The 25,779-nt window shown below is 36.9% G+C and overlaps 1 long non-coding RNA gene across 1 annotated transcript in view; it reads right to left on the bottom strand.

Annotated features, from left to right (window-relative positions):
- Positions 1–12,992, bottom strand: part of LOC135268305 (uncharacterized) — a 79,408-nt gene extending 66,416 nt beyond the window's left edge. Inside the window, exons 1-2 of the long non-coding RNA XR_010336561.1 lie at positions 12,856–12,992; positions 4,835–5,783 (exon numbers count right to left, since the gene is read on the bottom strand). This is a non-coding gene — a long non-coding RNA (uncharacterized LOC135268305). The remainder of the gene's footprint in view (positions 1–4,834; positions 5,784–12,855) is intronic.
- Between the last annotated feature and the right edge of the window lie 12,787 nt (positions 12,993–25,779).

Genomic DNA, 25,779 nt, shown 5'->3' with positions numbered 1-25,779 from the left:
CAGCATCCGGCTAGATTTCTTTAATTTCTGGCTTAAAACAGAGCACTAGATTTTCATACCCATTTCTGCACTCAGTAAGTTGCAATAAATTGTTTGGGTTGAAACATTTGAAGAAAAACTGGCCCACATGACATGTAGTTGGAAAAGAGAGTATTTTGATAACCTTTTCAGTTAGTTTTGGGTGTTCTTGATATTACACAAAAACTCTATAAATGATAGTTTCTTAAATGTTAGTTTCAGTATGAAATCTGAAACAATATTAACGAACTTTGTATATTCTGTTACATTATTGTTCTATTTTGTATTTTGAACATTTTTACATATGCATGGTTCATAATATTAGCATCTGTTTCTTTTTTTGAGATACTTCAGATGATGCCAATGTACAGCCATATTTGAAAACTATTGCTCTTGAATTTCTGATCAGAGCCATAAGGAATTAGAATGTGTTTCTCTTACTTCCAATAACCCTGGCCGTAATAATACCTCCTCTCTGTTATTCTGGATGTAATACACCCAGAGAGAGAGAGAATTTGAAGATTAGGAGAAGGAAGAAAAACAGATGAAGCTAGAGAAGGTATGTGGATCATAACATATCTATTATTTTGTGAGTGCCTAGTGTGTGCTATACACACACAGAAACACATTTTTTTCAGAACCATATAAGATTATATTGTAATGCCTCCTTACTTTGCAATGCCAAATACTTTCATGTATATTTCTTAAAAACAATGATTACACACCTATTAGAATGGCTAAAATCCAAAACACGGACAACACCAAATGCTGATGAGTATGTGGAGCGACAGGAACTCTCATTCGGTGTTCCTGGGAATGCAAGATTGAAAAGATACTTTGGAAGATCATTTGCCAGTTTCTTACAACACAGAATATAATTTTATTACATGATCTAGCAATTATGCTCCTTGATTTTTACTCAGGTGAGTTGAAAACTTTATGTACACATAAAAACTGGGACATTAATGTTTATGGCAACTTTATTCACAACTGCCAAAACTTTGAAGCAACCAAGATGTCCTTCAGTAGGTGAATATGTAAACTGTTGTACATTCAGACAATGGAATATTATTTAACACTAAAAATAAATGAGCTGTCAAGCCACAAAAAGACATGGAGTAACCTTAAATCTATATTGTTATGTGAAAGAAGCCAATCCAAAAAGGCTAACATACTGTATGATTCCAACAATATAACATTCTGAAAAAGGCAAAACTATGGAGACATTAAAAAGATGAGTAGTTACCAGGGGTTGGGAGGAAGAAGGCAAAAATGGCAGAGCACATAGGATTTTTAGGGCCCATAATGGTGAATACATGTTTTACACATTTGTCAAAACTCATAGAATGTACAACACAGAGAGTTAACCCTAATGTAATCTATGAGCTTTGAGTGATAATGATAGGTCAATGCAGGTTCATTGACTGTGAGAAATGTACCACTGTGGTGCAGGATGTCAATAGTGGGGGAGGCTGTACATATGTGAGGACAGGGGTATGTGTCCTAACTGCTCAACTGCACTGTGAAACTAAAACTAAAATAAAGTTTATTACTTAGAAAACAAGGGCAAGGACATTCTTTCACAAAGCACAGTTTAATTATCAAAATCAAGAACTTACTATTTATATGACTATTAACTAATATACAGAATTTAGTCAAATTTCACTAATTATTCCACTAGTGTCCTTGATAGCAAAAGGAAAAAAATGGTTTTTTTTCTAATCCAGAATTATATATTGCATTTAGTTGTCATGTCTCTTTATTGCCTTACAATTCCTCAATCCTTCTTGGTCTTTCATGACCTCAACATTAAGATGTATACAAGCCCTTAGTTTGAATTTATCTAATGTTTCCTCATAAACAGATTTAGGTTATGCATTTTTGGAAGAATTAGCACAGAAGTAAAGTGTTGTGTCCTTTTCACAGCATGATAATAAGAAGCACATGGTCTCTCTGTCTCATTATTAGTGACATTTACTTCAATCACTTACTTAAAATGATTTCTGCCATGTTTCCTCAGTGTAAATATTTTTTCCCTTTGTAATTAATAAATACCTCCTGGAGACCTACTTTGACATGATGTAAATGTCCTACTTTTCAACCATCAAATTTTCAACCACCATTACTTTCTTGGTTCTTAGCTAAAATTATTATTATTATGTTGGCTGCCAACAGGTGATGTGTCTACTTTTTAATTCCTTTCAAGTTCTCCCTTCTCTTTCAGCAACATCAAATATTTCTGTTATTCTGGAAGTGACATAACGCAAACTAAGCAGCAGCATTGCTTAATTGCATCCTCAGAACTGATCAGATTCTAATCAATCTAATTAGGTTCGTGTCATTCAGTACATTCTAGGGCATTGCTAATGGGGGCTACCATCAAGCAGATACCTGAAAAATCCCTGGTTGGCATGTCTCTTCTGGGCTCACTGAAGATTTCCAACTATTGTTTAGCAAAGGTAAGAACACTAAAAACTCCTTGAATTTTCCTCAGTTTGAAGATCCTTGACCCAGAAAAAGAGTGGATACTTGGGGTCCTTAAAAAAGTAATTGGAGGCCTGGAGCAGTGGCTCACACCTGTAATCCCAACACTTTGGGAGGCTGAGGCGGGTGGATCACAAGATCAGGAGTTCAAGACCAGTCTGGCCAAGATGGTGGAACCCTATCTCTACTAAAAATACAACAATTAGCTGGGCATAGTGGCAGGCACCTGTAATCCCAGCTACTCAGGAGGCTGAGGCAGGAGAATCACTTTAACACGGGCAGCAAAGGTTGCAGTGAGCCAAGATCATACCTCTGCACTCCAGCCTGGAAAACAGAGTGAGACTTCATCTCAAAACAAACCAACAAAAAAAGGTAATTGGAAAATCTTTAGACCAGCCATAACTGTCATTTCTAAGCTTCAATCTATAGAACCAAATCACCTCACTGAATTCGGACAATCTAGCTTCAGAATAAACTGACTTTTTCTCCTATCATATGCATTCTTCTTTTAAATCTATGCAGTGGAATTTTTAGACTTCAGAGAATGCATTTTTCAATTCTAGAATTTCCATTTGATTCTTTTTTATAATTTTATTTTCCTATTAAGGTCTATTATTTTTAATTAATTATATGAGAAAATTTTCCTTTAGATACCTGAAAATAGGTGTAATTGTTGCTTTAAAGTCTGTATCTGCTAATTCCAACATTTGGATTATCTCAGGGTCAGTCTCTGTTGTGTTTTTCATGGGAAGGGTCTATTGGTTAAGTTTTCTTGTTTATTTATATGGCAAGTACTTTTGCATTATATCTTGAGCACTGTGAATAACATGTTATATGGACTCTGGATTCTGTTATGTTCTTTGAAGAGTATTATTTTTGTTGTTAGAGCAGTCAGTTAAATTGGCTGAACTCAGACTGAAAACTGTATTTTCTATGGTGAATGGCTGCTCAAATTCCTTTACCAGTTCAATTCCTTTACCATAGCTGAACTGCTAGGTGTTTGTCTCACATGCATCATTTGAGACTACCCATAAATTTGAACAGAGTTTCTGAACAGCTTTGTGGACTTCCCATCTCTGGCTCTTTCCTCTCCAAGAATTCTCCTTTGTTTTCCAGTGGCTGTGGTTTCTGTGAACTCTATCATTTACTTCTTTAAAACAGTAAGACTCTGTGAAGTACTTTAATAGCCACCCTGCATAGTGGACAGGGAACTGTACTGAGGCAAAAAGAAAAATGATCACTAAATAATATTTATTGTATTTAGTGTCACTTCCCCTCCAGTATTTGCCTGCTTTTGTTCACTTTCCAGTACCTTCAAGCAAATAATTTTTTAAAATATTTTATCTAGAATTTGTAATTCTCTGCAGAAGTATTGTAAGTATTTGTCAATTAGCAAAGATAGAACAAATCATCTTATTGATAGTTATTTGAGACCATGGATTCCTCTTTATCAAAAACATGGTTATATTTACCTTAGTTTCCTTTTCATTAATTGATTCATCCCTTCTTTGCTTAACAGATTCACTGTGTTGAGTGTTGTCATCATACCAAAAACTGAGAAAACATGATCCTTGCCCTTGAAAAATTTGAAATTTAGTTGGAAAGAGGGGACATAAACTCATGAAAGCTAAATAATATTCAAGATTGCTTGCATATGATCTAGTATCAAATGAGTGTTACCAGTAAGAGTGTTCTTGTTACTCAAAGTGTGCTCCTTGGATGAGCAGGATGGTAACCCCTGGGTGCTTTTGAAAACTCAAAATCTTGGGTCCTGCTCCAGACCTAGTGAATGAGAATCTGCATTTTTACAAGAGCTCCAGATGACACAAATGAACATTAAAGTTTGAGAAGCATTTTTCTAGACGTTTAGAAGAGAGGACCTTCTGCAGGAAGTTTTAAGGCAGGTTTCATACATACTATGAGATTTCAGAGATGCATAGAGACATTTCAGGCTCTCGATGGGCCAAGAAGACAAAGAGAGCATTTTAGGTGGAAAATACAAGGCAAAATTGGAAATAAGTTCAAACTGGGAAATAGTTAAATATCGTCTTGAAAAAAAGTTGAGACTTATACCAATCAGAGTGCTTTCATCTGCAAATTAGAGAAATCACAGCCAGAAGAGGTTTATACGGACACTATAATCTCACATAACGAGGTCAGTTTTAGGGATAGGTAATCACATAGTTCAATGAGGTCACGGTAAAAGCAGGTTCCTTCCATTTCTTGCTCTGCCATCTGAAGATCCCCAAGAGACTGACTCTTAGGCTAACTTCCCCTCAATAGCCTCCAGATATATGACTCACTTTCAAGTATTCCTTGAGGATATACCTACCCTGTCTTTTGTCCTTTTCTTTTTCATAAGTGATAGAAATCTTCTCAGAGGCTCTGGAGAGATTTTCTTTCACGTCTTCTTGGCCAAAACTTTGTAAATTGCACATGGTTTCACCAACTACTTAGAAAAAAATAATGAGATAACTGTAATTAGCTTAAAACAATTATGAGTTACCTCTTTGGTTGGGGAACAGTCCAGCTATCCTGGAAAGAGATGCTCATAGGAGGAGAGTAAACAAAAATCAGGGTTCTGTTTTCAAACAAGAGGAATAGCCATTGATTAAACCTAAAGTGTCTGCTACCTTTCAATGTTTCACTTTGTCATGCTAAGTGTTACTCTGTAATACCACTTTTATTTGAAGAAAGGAGTAATTTTGGAATAAACTATATCCAATAAATAGATAGAAAGGCAGAAAAAGATATAACTATTTAGCTTTTCACCAGCATACTGCCCATCTCACCCAAAAGAAGTCCTTTTCTATGCCACATTTTAAAGAACTTTCTTGATTTTATTTTGAAGAGCATCATTGTCAATAACTCTAAACTATGCCAAATGAATAACTTTAAAATCCAGCCGCCACCTGCCACGTTTTTTTCTTTACTGGTTTGCATTTGCTTTTCTGATACTAAAAATAACACTTAGGACTTATTGAATGACATCTGATTTATTAAATGTCTATTTCTTCTTGCCTGTCAAAAGGATCATAACACAGGAAGACAAAACTGGGAGAATAAAAGAACAACCAAAGAACAGGACTAACCTCAAAACTCACCATAATTAAAAATAAAAAGAAATATGTTGAGAAAACTGCCTACCTTTATCTGGACATCTGTCTGTACATTTGAAACCTTATTCTGGAAATCTCCATTTTACTTTTCTCCATTTTTTGATGTGACTGAAAGCTTCACTTGCCATGGACATCTCTTTTGCACATTTTTTCACATTCAGCCTTCAAGAAAGTTCACCTGTTAAAAAACTAGAAGGTACCTACTCCCGGCCTGTAGACAACAGCATTTACCCTGTGTTTAAGTCTAGTGGTATCATTAGTAAAGGAGAAATAACTTGAATAAACTAGTAGAGGACATCTGCTGGACAACAGTTGTTTGTTGCTGTGGGTGTTGGTGGTGATGGTGCTGGTGGTGGTGGAGAGAAGTGATTTGAGGCTCTGGAACATTTCTAACTGATAGGAATGGTTAAAGAAAATACTCCCCATATACTTATAACCACATGCTTTGTGTTTTCCTTGTTTCTAAATCAAGAAATGACTTTTCCATGTCTTTCCCAAAAGCCTACAGACCAAAATTAGAGGAAGCATAACCGAAATGACTTGTGTGTCCTAAACACTTTGTTTGCCTTGGAGAAAGGAAAAAGTAGTTGTAAGGGGATTACTAGAAGGACCTCACACCTTCCTCTATCCAGGAACTGTATTTGACTGTGCCAAATTGGCAATGTGGATTAATAGCTCAGCACATCAGTTTGAGTCTCGAATCCACCATTTCTAAGAATATGGCATAAGCATATCAATTATACTCTTTTAGCATCATTTTTCTCATAATGAAAATGATAATTATGGTAATCGGGCCTGTTTATGGTGAAGATTAAATGAGAAAACAATTGTTAAATCCCTGCCTCTTAGTAATGGCATCTATTATTATTTCCTTCTATTTAGTCAAGACTATGATATCACATAGAAAAAAGTCTCAAATCACCAAAAAAAGTCACTTGCATTTTTTTCTTTATAGTAGCACCCCAAATAATGAAAAGAAACCTCCAAGAGTTACTAGTATTTGTAGTGTTGCTTTATACATTTAAATAAACTGAGTTCATCACTGGCCTGGAAATAACAAGACTGGCTCTAAGTCTGACTCCTCTACCAAGCTCCTGGGTTTACAGAATAGCATTTAATTTCTCTGTATCACAGTTTCTTGAGAAACTTGGATGAGATGATAACCCATATTATAAGACTTATGACAAAGACAGAGTCCTTACTTTATGTCATTCACTGATAAGATGATTTACAGATATCTTCAGCAGAAAAGAAAAAGGCTAACTCATTAAGATAGCCTAAACTGAAATACTTTTGGTTTTGCCCATGACTACATGTAAATTTCCTCATTTCTTTAACTTCTATTTCACATTCAAGGCTCTCTTCATATTCACTACCTTCATGAAGCCTTCCCCAATTCTACCAACACAAGGCACCAACTTCCTCCTTTGAACTCCCATGACACACTGCTTTCATTTCCTTCATATCATCATGTTCTGTTTAGTGTTACAACTTATTTTGTTTTTGTCTCGACTCTCCCACACTCACCACAGCAGAATGATAAACTCCTCATTGAACTGCCGATATTTTATGTGTAATTATTGCTCCTTGAAAGCAGTACACTGTTTTGCTCCCAATATTCCCTGCAGCACCCAGCATAGCATCCTCTACACAGTGAACATGCAATCAGTAGTAATGGTTGAATTGAACTGAATTAAATTAAAATGAAAGTTTTCTTTAATGAAAATATTTTCTGTAATGAGGATTCAGTGTATTTCTAAGTTTCTACGTCATTAAAACTTCATCTTAACCTTAGAAATAAAACTGTAAGAATTTAACATACTTTGGGGTTAAAAGGTAAAATATCTGAATAGAAAAACTGTTAATAAAACATTTAAGAGAACTCTTTCATTTCAGAATTTCAAAGAAAATACGTTTTTTTTTTTTTGGTCCCGTCCCACTTCCCCCGGAATATATGTTTTAGATATTAACATTTCTCTTGTTTGGAGACTCCAGATGACATAATAGTTGTGCAAATACTTTGTAAAAAGTAAATCATTATGTAAACATCATACTTTGGAAGTGTTTAGCAGTATAATATAAAACAGTATTTTCTTGGCTTGAAATGATAAAAGAAAAATTTCATCACTAAGAATAAAGAAATAAAATCAATTGTTGTACTTACCAAATATGACAGATTCATGTCACATCAATAAAAAATATTTTTAAACCCTTTTTATTGTAACAAAAATGAACCATATTTTTAAAAGATTCTGTTTTTAATATCTGGAAAGACACATCAGTATTTTTATTTCTGTAATTCATTTTTGATTCTCAAAGTGAAGACTGTAAGATCAGTAATAGGCACACAATCACAGCCTGAGAATGTACTAATTCAAACTATTATACTAGTTTCATCTGGTCAGTTTGTGGTTGCCCACATTAATGTAGCCTGATAAGGCTATTTATTTCACGAGTCATCCATTATAAAATATGGAATAAGTTTCATACTGTATTAAATATATATACCTTAGACTACTACTCAGCCAAATGTTGTAGGAATATACCACAAAAAATAGGCTAAGTTTCCCCACATGATCCCCTAGTTTCTCCCTTTAACCCAGTTATGCATTTTTTCTGAAATTTTCTTTATTCAATTTCAATGTATCTTTTAGAGATTTCCATGTTAGTTCACATGTATCTTCTTTGCTCATTTCATGTATTCTTATCTGATTTAACTTAACCCAGCCCAGGCAGTTTCCTTCTCAAAGCCTTTTTACAGTAATGTTTGGGTTTCTAAGTACCTTTTCAACCCTAACTATTATGAGATGACCAAAGATGGGCAGCAAATATGTTCCCAAAAGAAATGAGTGTTGGCAACCTAAAGGATTAAAAAATCCTGAACTGGAGATACCACCAAGACCCTACTTGAAAGTATAATGTTGCCATTTATTGCAACAAAAACAAAGATAAATAGATGAGACTTAAACTAAAAGGTTTCTGCACAGCAAAAGATATAATCAGCTGAATTAACAGACAACCCATAGAATGGGAGAAAATATTTGCAATCTATACATCTGACAAAGGACTAATATCCAAAATCTATGAAGAACTCAAAAAAATCAGCAAGAAGAAAAAATCCCATCAAAAAGCAGACTAAGGACATGACTAGACAATTCTCAAAAAAAAGATATACTAATGACCAACAAACATATGAAAAAATGCTCAACATCACTAATGATCAGGGAAATGCAAATCAAAACCACAATGCAGTACCACCTTAATTCTGCAAGAATGCTCATAATCAAAATATTTTTAAAAAAATAGATGTTGGCATGGATGTGGTGAAAGGGAACACTTTTACACTGTTGGTGGGAAGGTAAACTGGTACAACCACTATGGAAAACAGTGTGGAGATTCCTTAAAGAACTAAAAGTAGATCTACCATTTGATCCAGCAATTCCACTACTAAATATCTACCCAGAGAAAAATAAGTCATTGTATGAAGAAGATATTAATACTTGCACACATATGTTTATAGCAGCACAATTTAGAGCTGCAAAAATATGGAACCAGCCCAAATGACCATCAATCAACAAATGGATAAAGAAAATGTGTGGGGTGTGTGTGTGTGTGCGTGTGTGTGTATACATATACATACATATATATATATACACACACATATATATACCTTAGACTACTACTCAGCCATAAAAAGGAATGAAATTATGGCATTCCCGGCAACTTGGATGGAATTGGAGATCATTATTCTAAGTGAAGTAACTCAGAAATGCAAAACCAAACATCGTATGTTCTCACCATTAAGTGGGAGCTAAGCTATGAGGACACAAGGCATAAAAATGATACAATAAACTTTGGAGACTCAGGGGAGAGGGTGGGATGGGGTGAGGGATAAAAGACTACACGTTGGGTACAGTGTACACTGCTTGGGTGATGGGTGCACCAGAATCTCAGAAATCACCACTAAAGAACTTATTTGTGTAACTAAACACCACCTGTTCCCCCAAAATCTATTGAAATAAAAAATAAAGAAACAAATAAATATATAAATAATAAAGCTTTTCTGAAGACCAAGAAATAAAAAATAAAACCTCTAGAAGTAAATCTAGACAGATATGTTGCCATTTATAATTTTCCAGTGTCATTCACCAACCTAGCTGGCTATTGCCTTAAACAAAATGGTCACTAATTACAGCAACAGGCTATGAGCCACATTTTTAATAAAAGTTTCAAGGAATCATTTCCTAGCATCATAGTTCCACCTTACACACCATATTGTATGAATACTTAACATTATTACAGAGTTTACAGGTATTCTTTGGCCTTTTTTCAATGGTTTCCTTTCATTTGTTGTTGTTGTTTTGTTTTTTGTTTGAGATGGAGTTTCATCGTTGTTACCCAGACTGGAGTGCAATGGCGCGATCTCAGCTCACTGCAACCTCCACCTCCTGGGTTCAAGCAATTCTCCTGCCTCAGCCTCCCGAGTAGCTGGGATTACAAGCGTGCACCACTATGCCCAGCTAATTTTTGTATTTTTAGTAGAGATGGGGTTTCACTTTGTTGACCAGGATGGTCTGGATCTCTTGACCTCGTGATCCACCCACCTCAGCCTCCCAAAGTGCTGGGATTATAGGCGTGAGCCACCACGCCTGGCCTCCTTTCATTTGTTAATGTTAGCCCTCAATCTCTCTGCACTAAAAGTAGCATCATACCCCCACATCTGATATAGTTGTAGCACCCAGAGCAGAACTTACAATGGAGAACATGATCAATTCTTCCAAAAGCACTGTAGGCCTACCCAGAAGGCAGTCATTATCTTAGACGCTTCCATCTAATGATACAAAAATACTTTTTATAATATGTTTGCATTAGTATTTTTTCAAAAAATCTGAAGTTTATTTTACTCCAGAAAGACATTAAGTTGTTTCTGCATTCAAACAACTCTTAATGCAATAGCTCAGTATACTCCAAACTTACACTATCTCATTTTATAATTTAATTCCCTCAGTATCATTCACATTCGTTTTTGTTCCTCCCAAAGGGTAAAATCTCATTGGTGCAAGTTTACAAAATATCCTTTCATTAAAATCTTTTTTTGTAACCAAGTAATGAGTAGAGCTAAAGTTCCCAAGGGGTTTCTGTTTTACACAAAAACAAAATTTGTAGTCCTGAAATGTTGAATGACTAAAATCTGTATTTAACTGTTTAATCACTTGCCTTCATAAATCCACTAGACCTGATAACCCTAATTAACATTCATAGCATCCCAGGTGTGCACAGATGTGTTAAGTGCTAATGCATACTTGTTTATTTCAATGAATTAAGAGAACATGCTGAGGGCTTTATTTTGCAGTGTGGCCAAATTATGCTTTGCTGCTTACATCACTGAAAGAACTAAAAGGGTTTTCCTACCTGAGGTAAAGCCCCAACATCCCACTTGAACCCATAAAAAATAGGAACTAGGGAGGTAAGAAAATCATATACTGGGATTGAACAAATGAGTAAATTGGTGGATAGTGGGATCCAGGTTTCTCTCTGCTGAGGGGTTATAGATAAGATGGAAGTCAGAATGAAACGTGGTGTGGGCTTAGGGTCAAAGACATCTGTGTGAATTCATGTTTAAGTTAAAATATATACATATAGATAAATACAGAAATTATTTTGTAAATGTGTGAACACATGGGTTAGTATATATACATGAATTTCCCAGCTCTACCCTCTGAGAGGGCCTTCTAGAATCAATAAACTCAAGGAGGAATGAGTACAACCAACACCAAGATCTTGGTTTCTAACACCATTTTCCAATGAAAGGAACCAGGTCTCCTTGAGAAATGGCTGACTCTAAGGCTGAGATAGAGAATATGCAAGATGACCCACATTATGTAGTGCCAGAAAGCAAGGAAGTGCTAAATAAACAAAATGATGGGGACCTGCCAAAAGTATACACAAATTAACCTGAGATTATTCAAAGGAGGAGAAGAGACAAATCTCCCATGTAGAAAAAATCCAAATAATTTACATAGATACTTACCCCTCAAGAAAGAGAGTTTAATTTCCCATCCCTTGAATATGGGCTGCACTTACTAATTTGCTTTCATGTATTGTGGAGTGGGGAGACTAAATTTACAGTGGAGAAATATGGCAAACACTACCTTGACAGGTGGTCAGGGTTAACATCATCATTAAGTCATGTTGATAGCATATACCCTTAATGTTATATGATAAGAAGGATACTTTATCTCCGTGGTATTATTTCTAAAATCTCATAATCCCAGACTGATTGTAAACAGAAAACATCAGACAAACCCAAATTTAGATATTTCTACAAAACATCCAACCAGTACTACTCATAATAAAAAATTATTAAAAAATCCAAAGTCATCAATTATTTTTTAAATCTAAAACTTATCATGGCCAAGCAAAATCTAAAGAGACTTGATAACTAAATGTAATGTGTTTTCCATGTAATGTGTTTTCAATGTAATGAGATCCTCGAAGAGAGAAAAAAGGACTGGATCCTGGAACAGAAAAATCTGTTGGGAAAAAAAGCAGTTAAACCCAAATAAAGTGTGACATTCACTGTAATCACCAATGTTGGTTCCTTAGCTGTGACAAAGGTACCACTGAGAACAGGGGAAACTGGTGAGGAGTACATGTGAACTCACTGTACTATCTTTGTAACTTTTCTGTAAACCTAAAATTATTCTAAAAGAAAATTTTATTTAATTTTTTAATGTGAGAGCAAGTTTCAGTATGTTTCTTAAAATTAGAAACCTTGAATTAAAAATTGTTTTGCTTTGGGACAATCAATACAATAGACATCTTAATTATGCAAATATAAGGCAAGTACATATCTTTCATTTTTGAGGAAAACCTAACTGCAGTGAACTAACCCAAACACTAGCTATTTCAGAGGAAGAAGCTGAGGAGTCTGTTTGGTTAGGTAAGCTGGCTATGTATGTTTGGCCGGCTTATGACTATGCAAGACTTTGTTGTTGTTGTTGTTTTTTAATTTGCAAAGAATATGTATGAGTGGTTTAAATTGTTGGGTGTCCTGGTACAGATGAGAAGTCAAGCTGGAGAAGACCTCAGGAAGAACACATAAACAACTGCAGATCAACTGCTAGATACTACGCCATCATAGACTATACTAGTGTAGGCTGTGGCAACATCTAATTATAGTTGACTGTTAAGGAAATTAAAACATACTCTTCAAATACTTATTTCTACTCACATAACTGGGAAGAGACATGTCCTTCTGCATTTTCACTCAAATTCGGCTCCAAAGCCAAGCAAAACTGGCCCTGTTCTCATACGCAAGTGCTGAGATCTGAAAAGACCACAAGATAAATGTGTTGATCAAATCTAAATTTATTAGGTGAATTTTTTGAGGAGTAGACAATCAATAGTCTGGTTATTCATTCTGAAGAAAATAGTTTTGACTAATGTTGCTCTTGATAAGAATGAAGTCTCTAAATTTAAAATAATGAGTTACAAACTCAAATGTCTACCAGGTTTAAGTATGCATCACAAACTAGGAATCAAGGAAAACAGGAATCAAGTTTAGACAGACCCTGTCTAAAAGTAGTGGCCATCATTAGCACCAATTGAATGCTACCTTGTAGAAATGTAGACCCAATATTAATGAGTATTTTTAAGAAAAAGAAGAAAATCCTGTTCTGTCATGAAGGTTTTGAAATATTAGCATTGGTTTAAAAATAGTAAAACAGTATATGGGCCAAATGAAATATATCTGTGATATTAATTTGGACTAGAGGCAATTAACTTATAACTTCTGGCCTAATTATACTATTATAATTCTGGGTTTTTATTTATTGTTGTCAGACTTTTTCCAGGATGTTCAAATATACAATTAAAATATATGTGTCTTCAGTGTGATGAAACAACCAAATTCAAAAAAGGTTGTTGTAGAATTGTTACCAAAATACAAGGGGTTCTGTTTAGGTCTGGCTGTTCACACAGGAAGCCAATCACTGAGTCAACAAGTATTGTCAGGGAAGAAGGCTTTAATCAGGTGCTGCAGCCGAAGAGATGGGAGATCAGGCTCAAATTCATCTCCATGACTGACTAAAATTGGGAGTTTATATGCAAGAAAGAAATGTAACCATGTGTGGGAAAACCGAAATTAGGAAGGGGTAAGGAAGAGGAATGGGTCAACAGGGAGCAAACAGCCAGTTAGGCAGTCATGATGGGTGAGGGGGTCTGGCATCTCACTGTCCAGATGTGATGATCTCGTAAGTTTCAGTTCCTTATTATAATCTGGGAGGACTGATGGTTGATTCCTTGAGAAAGGAACTCAAAATGAAACTTTCTCAAGTTTTAAGACTGGGAGGATCAATTTCTATGTTTACTCAAAAGAAACCATAAACCTCAATTTTATGGCACAACTGGGCCAGTTTCAATGATGAACTAAAAGAAAAATAAGAATAGTTGTCTCCAGAAAAAAAGACAACTTAGGACAGAAATAGGGGCACAACCTGTACTTCCAAAATTAGTAGATTCTGAAAGAAGTTAAATATAAGGGAATCTAGAATCTCTTTCACTTACAATTTGTAAGAAAAATAGGCTGTGTTTTTTAGACTGTCAGACCCAAATGCAGACATAGCCAAATCTCCCTGAGAATCAAATAAGAGTAGGGAAGAACATATCACTGGAGGTCAGTGATATGTTAAAGGGCATTCAGCAGGTTCACAGGTAAGTTCAGTGGAGATTTAGAATAATCAGCAGCTACAGAAGGATAGGTCTGAAAGAGATAAATTCTTGCAGAAATTCTAAGAGGCAGTGGTCATCTCAGACAGGGATTAAACTTGGTCATCATGACAAAGACCAACAGCCTAAAATAGGTTCATTTCCATTGTGACTGTCTCAGCTCATCTCTCCATCAGTCTCTTTGCCACTCCTATGTACATGTCTGACTTCTCTCTCACAGCCTTCATGTCACCCTCTGCCACAGTGCTTCTCCAGTGATGTTTCCAGTGGCGTACCAATGGCAGGACAGTGTGAGCAGTTCACCCTAGTACAAGCCATAAGGTGGGCAAATACAAAGGAAATTTAAAACAATAATAAAAATACCTAAAAGTTAGTCTACTTTTTAATATATTCATGAGTATGTAAGTCTAAACAACATCAACAATACGTTATTCCTCCCCCAAAAGATATTTTCTTGGCCTAAGTTCTAAACAATTGTGACTATTCACATGAGCTTCAAATTAGTACATTTTTAATTGTATTTAGTAGCCATTTTACTTTCACAAACATTTTTTACATCGGAATGTATCAGCCAATTTCCAAATGTACAGTCAATACCCTAAAATATGTCTCTTACAGGTTTGTAATGATTCAAGTATTTTTCAAGCTCCTTTCAAGAGATGTTTTTATCTCTAACCTCCATGGTGTCATACATTCCTACTTTTAAATACAGGCAGTCCTTGGCTTGCACAGCGCTGTGCAACTGCAAAAAGTGTCATATAAGCAGAAACCATGCAAAAAGATCTTCCATAATCAAATGATAGAAGTAAGATTCTTCTGTGACTTCTAAACTTTTTGGTTGAGACATTAAAAGCTCTCTTAATGACAGTTATAAATGAATCAGGAAATGAAAAATAGTAAAATTGACATCTGTTTAGTACACTGTAATTTAAAACATTAGAAACATTGTGAATTAGTGTTTTATTTCTTTGTTTAAAAAAAACATATCAAGAGTACTTTGGTGTTTTCCTTCTTTTTGTCCTATAACTTATCTTTGGAATGAGTATTTTTTTTTTTTATGCCTTAACAAATTGTTAAAATACTATTGTTAAAAATACTATTTTGAAGTTTGAATGTGCTTCCAACATTTTATCCTTTGCATTTTCAACATCATGAAATATTTCCAAGAGTTCCCTTCATGTGAAGTCCCTCGTGTCACTTCCTCAGTGACATCTTTATGTTTTTGTTACATCCACTTGCCTCATTTATATTCATAAAATTACCTTCATCAAGTTCCTCTGGCTGCATATCTAAGTCTCAAATGATGGCCCTGTCAACATTCCCATGGTCAGCTATTTCTTCTAGAACTCCATCCATGTTTCACGTCAGTTTCATTTCTAGCATTACCACTTTTGTTCCTTTATTACACTTTCATCTTTGTTGACCAATATACTGTTTTGACTACCCAATTTGTAAACTATCTTGTGGACTACCGCTGGACAACAGGGATGCAACACAACTACACACTGCACTATTTGTGCATGTACTGCATAACAGATGCATGGTGATCAGTCACTAACAGACTTCTAAAGAAGTGTCATGACTGGTCACCAATCATGATGTACATCTTTTATTTATATAGTGATTTGTGAGTTGAAGAGCTGGCTATAAAGTCTGTATTTCACGCAATTACTCACAGTTAATAAACTGAACTGGTAACTGAAATGTGAACCTTGCTGCAGGACTCATGCCATTTAACTAAACTGTGATAACTGAAATTCTTGTCATTAGAACTGTACAACACAAGGACTACTAAAGGAGATTTACAGCAAACAATGATAGTATAGTGATTTCAAGAAGAATAAACAGAACTCGAGTTACTTCCGTTAGTCATTCTAAGTGACCACTTGGAGTTCTGATTTGTGTTTAATGTTTCAAACAGAGGAAAGAGTATAAACTGTGAGGTTTTGTTTGGTAGGTATAAATTTTAAGCTCATACACAGAATATTTTATTGAATTTGAATAATACCTTTAAAGTTAAAATTTATTCTTATTTTTCAATTATTTAAAAAATAATCAGACAAATATTACTAAAGATAATGTTGTCACATAGAGGAGGCAGTTGATTAAAAGTAATGTATTCTGTGCATTAAATATGATAGATACACAACTGGATCTTCTAAAAGACTGATCTGATCCTGGCATTCCCCTGACCAAAAGTTTTCACTATCTTGTTATAATAATCTGTGTGATTAATTCTTAACAATATCACTTGTGAAACTTCTTTAAAATACAGATTCCTGGGATTCAACGCACAGATTCCAATGCAGTAGATCTAGGCTAGGGTCTGAGAAACTGTTATGAAAGCCCATGGGTGGCTCATACAGATGCTGATCCACTGACATATAGGATTCATTCTAAATTCCTTAGCATGGGAAAAAAAAGATCTTTAGAATCTGGCCCCTGTCTACTTCTACAGACTCCTTTCCTGTTACTGATTTCTCTCTCACAATTTATAGCTTACAACTACTTATAGCTACTGAGCCAGCCATGTGTACATGTTGTTCCAGCTTCCATGGACTGCTCTAGTCCCCAGCCCCATGCCAAAGTCCACTTAGAAAACCCTCATTTCTGTCTAAGAGTCAGCTCAAGGCTCATGTCTATCAGGCATGCCTTCTGTTGGGCTCCCTTAGCTCCTCATCTACACTCTATAGCAATTACATCATCATCACACTATACTAACTGAATAGTTCTGTATGAAACTTCTTGAAATGGCATGTAATTTTTATTTATGTATTTCCAGCACTTAGCCAATTGCCTGTTTTTTTTCTGGGTGTGTCTTTTTTTTAAATATATTTTATTGTACTTTAGGTTCTGGGGTACATGTGCAGAACATGCAGGATTGCTGCATAGGTACATACACGGCAATGTAGTTTGCTGCCTCCACCCCTGTCACCTGTATCTGGCATTTCTCCCCACGTTATCCCTCCCCAGCTCCCTACCACCCACTGTCACTCCCCTAGTCCCCCTCAACAGACCCTAGTATATGATGCTCCCCTCCCTGCGTCCATGTGTTCTCATTGTTCAACACCTGCCTATGAGTGAGAACATGTGGTGTTTGATTTTCTGTTCTTGTTTCAGTTTGCTGAGAAGGATAGTTTCCAGATTCATCCATGTCCCTAAAAAGAACACAAACTCATTGGTTTTTATGGCTTCATAGTTTTCCATGGTGTATATGTGCCACATTTTCCTTGTCCAGTCTATCATCAATGGGCATTTGGGTTGGTTCCAGGTCTTTGCTATTGTAAACAGTGCCACAATGAACATACGTGTGCATGTATCTTTGTAATAGAATGATTTAATACCTTTTGGATATATACCCAGTAATGAGATTGCTGGGTCAAATGGAATCTCCGTTTCAAAGCCCTTGAGGAATCGCTACACTGTCTTCCACAATGGTTGAACTAATTTACACTCCCACCAACACTGTAAAAGTGTTCCTATTTCTCCACATCCTTTCCAGCATCTGTTGTCTCCATATTTTTGTTAATGATCTCCATTCTAACTGGCATGAGATGGTATCTCAATGTGGTTTTGATTTACATTTCTCTAATGACCAGTGATGATGAATATTTTTTCATATGTTTGTTGGCCTCATATATGTCTTCTTTTGAAAAGTGTCTGTTCATGTCCTTTGCCCACTTTCGAATGGGTTTGTTTGTTTTTTTTCTTGTAAATCTGCTTTAGTTCTTTGTAGATTCTGGATATTAGCCCTTTGTCAGATGGGTAGATTGCAAAAATGTTTTTCCCATTCTGTTGGTTGCCGGTTTACTCTAATGATTTTCTTTTGCTGTGCAGAAGCTCTGGAGTTTAATTAGATCCCATTTGTCTATTTCAGCTTTTGTTGCCAATGCTTTTGGTATTTTGGCTCATGAAGTCCTTGCCTGTGCCTATGTCCTGAATGGTTTTGCCTAGGTTTTCTTCTAGGGTTTTCATGATGTTACATCTTAGGTTTAAATCTTTAATCCATCTGGAGTTAATTTTAGCGTAAGGTGACAGGAAGGGGTCCAGTTTCTGCTTTCGCACATGGCTAGCCAGTTTTCCCAACACCATTTATTAAACAGGGAATCCTTTTCCCATTACATGTTTTAGTAAGGTTTGTCAAAGATCAGATGGTTGTAGATGTGTGGTCTTGCCTCTGAGGCCTCTGTTCTGTTCCATTCATCTATATCTCTGTTTTGGTACAAGTACCATGCTGTTTTGATTACTGCAGTCTTGTAGTATAGTTTGAAGTCATGTAGCGTGATACCTACAGCTTTGCTCTTTTTGCTTAGAATTGGATTGGCTATGCGGGCTCTCTTTTGGTTCCATATGAAATTTAAGGTGTCTTTTTCCAGTTCTGTGAAGAGGGTCATAGGTAGCTTGATGGGGATAGTGTTGAATCTATAAATTACTTTGGGCAGTATGGCCATTTTCATAATACTGATTCTTCCTAACCATGAGCATGGAATGTTTTTCCATCTGTTTGTGTCCTCTCTTATTTCCTTGAGCAGTGGTTTATAGTTCTCCTTGAAGAGGTCTTTTACACATCCTTTGTTAGTTGTATTCTTAGGTATTTTATTCTCTTTCTAGCAATTGTGAATGGCAGTTCGTTCTTGATTTGGCTCTCTTTAAGTCTGTTATTGGTGTATAGGAATGCTTATGATTTCTGCACATTGATTTTGTATCCTAAGACTTTGCTGAAGTTGCTTTTTAGGGAGATTTTAGGCTGAGATGATGGGGTTTTCTAAATATACAATCATGTTGTCTGCAAACAGAGACAACTTGAGTTCCTTCTTTCCTAACTGAATACCCTTTATTTCTTTTTCTTGCCCAATTTTCTGGCTAGAACTTCCAATACTATATTGAATAGGAGTGGTGAGAGAGGGCATCCTTATCTAGTGCCAGATTTCAGAGGGAATGCTTCCAGTTTTTGCCCATTCAGTATAACATTGGCTGTGGGTTTGTCATAAATAGCTTTTATTATTTTGAGATACGTTCTGTCGATACCTGGTTTATTGGGATTTTTTAGCGTAAAGGGCTGTTGAATTTTGTCGAAGGCCTTCTCTGCATCTATTGAGATAATCGTGGTTTTTGTCTTTGGTTCTGTTTATGTAGTAAATTACATTTATAGACTTGTGTATGTTGAACCAGCCTTGCATCCCCAGGATAAAGCCTACTTGATCGTGATGGATAAGCTTTTCGATGTGCTGTTGCAATCGGTTTGCCAGTATTTTATTGACAATTTTTGCATCTATGTTCATCGTGGATATTGGCCTGAAGTTTTCTTTTTTTGTTGAGTCTCTGCCAGGTTTTGGTATCAGGATAATTTTGGTCTCATAAAATGATGTGGGAAGGATTCCCTCTTTTTGGATTGTTTGGAATAGTTTCTGAAGGAGTGGTACCAGCTCCTCATTGTATGTCTGGTAGAATTCAGCTGTGAATCCATCTGGACCTAGGCTTTTTTTGCTTGGTAGGCTATTAATTGCTGCCTCAACTTTAGCCCCTGTTATTGGTCTGTTCATGGTTTTGCTTCTTCCTGGTTCAGGCTTGGGAGGGTGCAAGTGTCCAGGAATTTATTCATTTCTTCCTGGTTTACTGGTTTATGTGCATAGAGTTGCTTGTAGTAATCTCTGATGGTAGTTTGTATTTCTGTGGAACCTGTGGTGATATACCCTTTACTGTTTTTTTTAATTGCATCTATTTGATTCTTCTCTCTTTTCTTTTTTATTAATTTGGCTAGTAGTCTATTTGATCTTTGCAAAAACCCAGCTGCTGGATTTATTATTTTTGAAGGTTTTTTTGTGTCTCTTATCTCCTTCATTCTGCTCTGATCTAAGTTATTTCTTGTCTTCTGCTAGCTTGAGTTTTTTTTATCTTACTCCTCTAGCTCTTTCAATTTTGATGATAGGGGGTCGATTTTAGATCTTTCCTTGCTTCTTATGTGGGCATTTACTGCTATAAATTTTCCTCCAGACAATGCTTTAATTGTGTCCCAGAGATTTTGATACATTGTGTCTTCGTTCTCATTGGTTTCAAAGAGCATGTTTATTTCTGCCTTCATTTCATTGTTTATCCAGTCAACATTCAAGTGCCAGTTGTTCAGTTTCCATGAAGTTGTACAGTTCTGAGTTAGTTTCTTGATTCTGAGTTCTAATTTGATTGCACTGTGGTCTGAAAGACTGTTTTCATTTCCATTCTTTTGCATGTGCTGAGGAGTGATTTACTTCCAATTATGTGGTCAATTTTAGAGTAGGTGTGATGTGGTGCTGAGAAGAATGTATATTCTGTGGATTTGGGGTGGAGAGTTCTGTAGATGTCTATTAGGTTTGCTTGGTTGAGATCTGAGTTCAAGTTCTGGATATGCTTGTTAATTTTCTGTCTCATTGATCTGCCTAATATTGACAGTGGAGTGTTAAAGTCTCCCACTATTATTGTGTGGGGGTCTAATTCTCTTTGTAAGTCGTTAAGAACTTGCTTTATGTATCTTGGTGCTCCTGTATTGGGTGCATATATATTTCGGATCGTTAGCTCTTCTTGTTGCATTGATCCTTTTACCATTATGTAATGTCCTTCTTTGTCTCTTTTGATTATTGTTGGCTTAAAGTCTATTTTATCATAGACTAGGATTGCAACTCTTGCTTTTTTTTGTTCTCCATTTGCTTGATAAATCTTCCTTCCTCCTTTATTTTGAGCCTATGTGTATCCTTGCATGTGAGATGGGTTTCCTGGATACAGCACACCAGTGGGTTTTGACTTTTTATCCAATTTGCCATTCTGTATCTTTTGATTGGGGCATTTAGCCCATTTACATTTAAGGTTAATATTGTTATGTGTGAATTTGATCCTGCCATTTTGATGCTAGCTAGTTGTTTTGCCCATTAGTTGACACAGTTTCTTCATTGTGTCGATGCTCTTTACCATTTGGTACATTTTTGGAGTGGCTGGTACTGGTTGTTCCTTTCTATGTTTAGTGCTTCTTTCAAGAGTGCTTTTCAGGCAGGCCTGGTGGTGACAAAATCTCTCAGCAATTGCTTGTTCGTAAAGGATTTTATTTCTCCTTCACTTATGAAGCTTAGTTTGGCTGGATATGAAATTCTACGTTGAAAATTCTTTTGTTTAAGGATGTTGAATATTGACCCCCACTCTCTTCTGGCTTGTAGGGTTTCTGCTGAGAGATCTGCTGTGAGTCTGGTGGGCTTTCCTTTGTTGGTAACCCAACCTTTCTCTCTGGCTGCACTTAGCATTTTTTCCTTCATTTCAACGTTGGTGAATCTGACAATTATGTGCCTTGGGGTTGCTCTTCTTGAGGAATATCTTTGTGGTGTTCTCTGTATTTCCTGGACTTGCATATCAGCCTGCCTTGCTAGGTTGGGGAAGTTCCCCTGGATAATATCCCGAAGAGTGTTTTCCAGCTTGGATTCATTCTCTCCATCACATTCAGGTACACCTATCAAATGTAAATTAGGTCTTTACACATAATCCCATATTTCTTGGAGGCTTTGTTCATTTCTTTTTATTCTTTTTTCTCTAATTTTGCCTTCTCATTTTATTTCATTGAGTTGATTATCAATCTCTAATATCCTTTCTTCTGCCTGGTTGATTCGGCTATTGAAACCTGTGTATGCTTCATGAAGTTCTTGTGTTGTGTTTTTCAGCTCCATCAAGTTGTTTATATTCTTCTCTAAGTTCTTTATTCTCGTTAGCAGTCTGTCAAATCTTTTTTCAAGGTTCTTAGTTTCTTTGCATTGGGTTAGAACATGTTCTTTTAGCTCAGAGAAGTTTGTTATTATCCTCTTTCTGAAGCATGTTTCTGTCAATTCATCAGACTCATTCTCCATCCAGCCTTGTTCCCTTGCTGGTGAGGAGTTGTGACCCCTTGGAGGAGGAGAGGCATTCTAGTTTTGGGTGTTTTCATCCGTTTTGCACTGGTTTCTTCCCATCTTTGTGGATTTATCTACCTGTGGTCTTTGTAGTTGGTGACTTTCAGATGGGGTCTCTGAGTGGACATCCTTTTTGTTGATGATGAAGTTATTTCTTTCTGTTTTTTAGTTTTCCTTCTAACAGTCAGGTCCCTCTGCTGTAGGACTGCTGGAGGTCAACTCCAGACCCTACCTGCCTGGGGATCACCTGTGGTGGCTGCAGAACAATAAGGGTTGCTGCCAGTTTCCTCTTCTGTTATCTTTGTCCCAGAAGGATACCTGTCAGATGTCAGCCTGAGCTGTCCTTCATAAGGCGTCTCTTTGGATAGATGGGAGTCAGGGAGCTGCTTGAAGAGACAATCTGTCCCTTATAGGAGCTCAAGCGCTGAGCTATGAGCTCCATTGTTCCATTCAGAGCTGCTGGGCAGGTATGTTTAAGTCTGCTGCAGCGGAACTCATAACCGCCTTTTTTTCCCAGGTGCTCTGTCCTGGGAAGGTGGGGCTTTATGTGTAAGTTCCTGATGTGCTGCTGCCTTTTTTCAGAGATGCCTTGCTCAGCGAAGAGGTAGCCTAGTCACAGTCTGCCAGCAGAGGCATTGCTGAGCTGCCGTTGGCTCTGCCTAGCTACTGTGTGAACTCCCTTGCAGTTTTGTTTATAGAGGTATAGTCAGAATTGCCTTGTTAATGGCAGTCTGCCTCAGTAATGGCAGATTGTCTCTGTAAAGGCGGACTGCCTTAGTAATGGTGGACTGCCTCAGTAATGGCAGACTGCCTCAGTAACGGTGGACTGCCTCAGTAATGGCGGACTGCCTTAGTAGTAGACTGCCTCAGTAATGGCGGACGCCCTTCCCCCTACAGAGCTGGACCGTCTCGGGTCCAGCTGTGCTTGCTGTGAAACTCTCAATCCAGAGTGTTTCAGGTTGCTGGTCTCTGTGGCGGTGGACCCACCAAGCCAGATCACCTGGCTCCCTGTTTCAGACCCCTTTTTTTCAGTTGAATGGGCGACTCTATCTCCCAGGCATTTCAGGCACCATTTGAAATGGCTGCCCAGATTTGTGTGAGTTTTTGTGCGGAGACCCGCTGCACCAATGGCTAAAACAGCTGTGCTGGAGACTCGTGGTGTTTTTCTGCCCAGGAATCTCCTGGTCTGTGGACAATAAAAACTCATTTGGAAATGCAGTGATCACTCACCCTCTGCATTCTCGCTGGGAACTGCACTCCAGAGCTGTTCCTATTCGGCCATCATGGATCATCTCCCACTCTGGGTGCATCTTTTAGGAATGCTTTCCACTACAATTAACAGAAAGCCAACACAGGCTCAAACAAATAGAGATTTGTAATTCTCATATAAAAAGTCTTGAGGGAAGTGGCTACTGGTGAGGTTCATTAACTCAACAATGTCAAAGCTGGCTTTTCTGTGACTCTCTTGGCCTTTCCCTCATACCTGGTGGGTGTCATAGTTGCAAGGTAGTGGTTGCAGCTCTGCACATCACAGTCACAGAAAGGAGGAGGAAGATGGCTGTGCTAATTGTGCATATGCCGTTTAATTAGTAAAGCAAACTTTTTCAGAATTCTCCTAGCAAACTTCCACTAAGAGGTGTAATTTGCCAGAACTAGGTCACATGGCCACCCCTAGCTAAAAGGGAGGCTGGGAAAGGAGAAGACAGATTGGTATGATTCACCTAGAACAGGAGTGGTGTGATTAGCTTAGAACATTAGATCAATCATGACCCATGGCCTCAGGTGGCAAATCATTGCCCTGAATAGACTTGCAGCTCAGTTGGCAAAAAAGTAGAAATGGACACTGAGTATACAATTATCAGTTCTTCCACAGTAAGTATTCTACAAACTTTGCAAGTATAAATGAGTAATAGACAAATGTATGAAGGATGAAGATGTAAATATTCATCTTTACAATAAGGACAAGTAGACAGTTCTTGTAATTGATTAAGGTAGAAAAGGCAAGAGGACCAGGCATTCAGAAATGAGGAAGAGCAGTTAGCAAGGCAGATGTATGGGTTTAGAATCAACACGATTTTATGTCACTGCCCTCCATGTGCCATTCCCACATCACTTAGTAGAGGAGCTGGCTGCACCTGGCACACATCATCTCAGCTTGGCTTTCCTTAGGTGGTTACCTTTACAAAGCAGCAGTAAGAGGATACATTACATTAATCGTCAACTTTTCATCAGAATATCCCCAACAGCCATAAAGGGTGAGCACTCTGGAATTCGGGGCAGAAGGATGGTGAAATAGAAGGCCAGCAGAATATTTTGGAGCCGTGTTCTGCAAAACTAAAATTTATTTGAAGTTTTGTGCTTTTTATTAAGATGTTTAATTTTGAACTTTATTCCACAAATATCCATGTTATTTTTTATAGGTTTTAAATTACTAATCACTTAATAGTTTCTCAAGTTTTTTTTTTTTTTTTTCAAATAAAATTGACACTCCTAAATGACATGCCATTTTGTTCACTTTTGCACACAGCTATTTACCCCTGGACTATACATATCGCAGTTCAAGAAACATGGGATTAAGAAAAGTATGCACATTGTTTCCAGCCTGTTATTCTCAGGTAGCTGTTTCTGGCAATGGCATCCACCTATTAAAGCTGTCATTAACAATAAATGATAATACAGACAATCCCCAAGTTAGGATTTTTCAACTTTACGATGATGTGAAAGCAACAGGCATTCAGTACGCCCCTCCATGTATCCAGAGAAACCCATGATGATCAAGGAGCATCTGTAAAACTGCCATCTAGTGAGTACCTACCACATTCAAAGCAATTTTATATATTTTCTCATTTAATTTTCCCAATAATCCTGAAAAGCAAATATCATCCCAAAGCACACAAAGAAGGTGAAAGTCACAGAAGTTCACTAAGTCACTGAGAGTTACACAGTTAGATAAGAGGATCGAAACTCAGGACTCTGGCTCTAAAGCCTGTGTGTCTTCCATGTCTTTCTTCCTCTCCTTTCAAATTGCTTCTTTACACTTGAGGAATATCAACCTTGAATCAGAAACAATCTACAAATTAAAGCAGAAGAGAGAGTAACTAATAACACATTATCCTACACACAACTGAGGCCTCCTGCACTAGGGCAGTATGGAATAGTGTAGTAGATCTGGAATCAGGAGTCCTACGTTCTCTTGTCAACCTCACCTATAGCAAACTGTGGGGCTTTAGAAAAGTACTTTTCTGAACCTGAGGCTCTTGATCTGCAAAATGAAAGTGAGACCTGGTCACTTTTGCAGTCATATTCAACTCCCAAGTGCTAGACTTTCAATATTAATTCCTCAAGATTCAGCGGTCTAAATACAGACTAAGTCTTACATGCCTATTAAATGTGATATGACCTCCAAAAGAGACCAGAAAGATCTAATTATAGACACTCACAAAAACAGTATCAGGTGAATGCTAACTCCAACCACAACTTCTGAGAAAATAATCATAAGAGTACTAGGATGATAACAACTACTTACT

This window comes from Aotus nancymaae, unplaced genomic scaffold (assembly GCF_030222135.1).
Source record: "Aotus nancymaae isolate 86718 unplaced genomic scaffold, 86718_ANA_hifiasm-v0.15.2.pri h1tg000040l, whole genome shotgun sequence".
Lineage (NCBI taxonomy): Eukaryota > Metazoa > Chordata > Mammalia > Primates > Aotidae > Aotus > Aotus nancymaae.
This window is presented reverse-complemented; position numbering and strand designations above follow the sequence as displayed.